Source organism: Poecilia reticulata, unplaced genomic scaffold, assembly GCF_000633615.1.
Source record: "Poecilia reticulata strain Guanapo unplaced genomic scaffold, Guppy_female_1.0+MT scaffold_255, whole genome shotgun sequence".
NCBI lineage: Eukaryota > Metazoa > Chordata > Actinopteri > Cyprinodontiformes > Poeciliidae > Poecilia > Poecilia reticulata.
The window spans coordinates 180,325-182,136 of record NW_007615039.1 but is presented as its reverse complement, the minus strand read 5'-3'; the positions used below and the strand labels follow the sequence as shown (position 1 = coordinate 182,136).

Genomic DNA, 1,812 nt, shown 5'->3' with positions numbered 1-1,812 from the left:
GTCTCTGTGTTGCCCTGCGACAGACTGGCGACCTGTCCATGGTGACCCCGCCTCTCGCCCGGAACGTTAGCTGAAGAGGCACGAGCACCTCCTGACCTCACTGAGGGACAAGGGTGTAAGAAAATGGATGGATGGATGGATGATGCACTGAGGGAAAACGAGTCAGTGACAGTGGAGGGTGTAGCTAAAACTATTAAAAAGGACAATTATTGGGTCAGAGCACCAGCGGATGTTTCATTTATGTAACTTAAGGAATAATACATTTGAATAAAAAAATGTTAATGCATTTTATTGAAAACTTTTGTTTTCTTCAGTTGAAGTAGTTTGTTTATACTTCTTGAATTTTCAGGACTGTTAAAACGTATCTGCCTTTCACAGAATGTCCATGTTTCCTTAAGCATCTTAAATTGGATTGTGTTCCCGGAAATGGTTCTAAAAACACTTTTTTTTTGTAGACGGTGCTTGTTTATTGTCTGTGTAAAAACAATATTTGAAAACATAACAGAATGTTTAAGATATCACATATGACACGGACATTGCCATGACAACAACAGACTTAAACTGGCCTGATTTCTATTGTTTCTTTTTAAATTAGTTGAATTAGTTGATTTTGTCCAGACTTTCAGTGTGGGACCAAAGAAGCCCCCTCTTCTTGTCTGGTAAGCGTAAAGATAATTAAAACAGAGTTTTAATTTGAAATTGTATCTGTTCAACAGAACACTGACTATTACGGTCTGCTACTAGGTGAGGACACAAGTGGATGTTTYATTTTATTTTTTTAAAATAATTTTAGAATGTATAAATCTGAGTGACATTTTTGTTGTATTTTATTGTAATTTCCTTTTAAAAAGGAGTTTTCTTTAGTTGTACTAATTTGTTTATATGTTTCGGGACTTTTGAACTTGACCCATATATGATATAAAACACACGGGGGTTCACAGGACGCACCGTTTTTGTCCGCTAAGCAAAAGTCTTTTGTATTTTAGACTGGATTTATGTCCTGAAGATGGTTCTAAAAACAAAAATAGTGGAGACGAGTGTGTATTTTCTTTGTTATATATATATATATATATTAAAAAAAAATGGTTAAAGTACCACACTATTGGGCAGATATGGTAATTACCACGACGACGACAGGCTTAACTGACCTGATTTCTGCTGTTTGTTTTTAAATACTTGCAGGAACTAACTGAGATAGCTGCATAGCTGTGTTCAAACTTTCAGAGAATCCTCTCTTCTTGTCTGGTAAGTGTAAAGATAAACGGATTTAAAATGTACCTGTCAACCAGTCCAGGCTAATTTATAATCTGTCATGTTAAAAACAAATGGGTAATTTATGCATATTCTAACATATTACCAATTACTCCTATTACAAAGATCTTACAGTAAAATTACTTCAAGTCTTTAGACAAAGCGTTGATATTTTTAAGTAATTCCAAAATGAACCAAGCTATGTGATAGTTTTATATGCTGAGCTGTGCATAGGGCTTGATAAAGAAGGCTGCTTCTGTTCTGTGGAAACTTTGGAGATAATGATGCAAAAAAGTCAAGAAATTTATGGACAACCCTGATCAATTCTCTTCACGAGACTGTCTTGGGAAAACGGAGTGTCTTCAGTCAGAGGCTTCTTCAAATTCACTGTAATACAGACCGCTACGATAGTCATGACCGTCGTGACACTTTGCAGACTTCGAATTAATGAGCTACAACAACATATCATTTGGGATCAACAAAGTATTTTTGAATTTGAATTTAAACATGAGGTTAACAAAATAAGCAAATGACAAAATTAGAATATTAGAATAAAAAGAC

General features: G+C 35.1%; 1 protein-coding gene across 2 annotated transcripts in view; it reads left to right on the top strand.

The window, feature by feature from the left end:
* LOC103460538 (voltage-dependent L-type calcium channel subunit alpha-1S-like) overlaps positions 1–1,812 on the top strand; it is an 11,308-nt gene that overhangs the window by 7,722 nt on the left and 1,774 nt on the right. For both annotated transcript variants that reach the window (XM_017303388.1, XM_017303387.1), the window contains exon 2: positions 1,183–1,245. The gene's annotated coding sequence lies outside the window, so the exon portion shown is untranslated. The remainder of the gene's footprint in view (positions 1–1,182; positions 1,246–1,812) is intronic.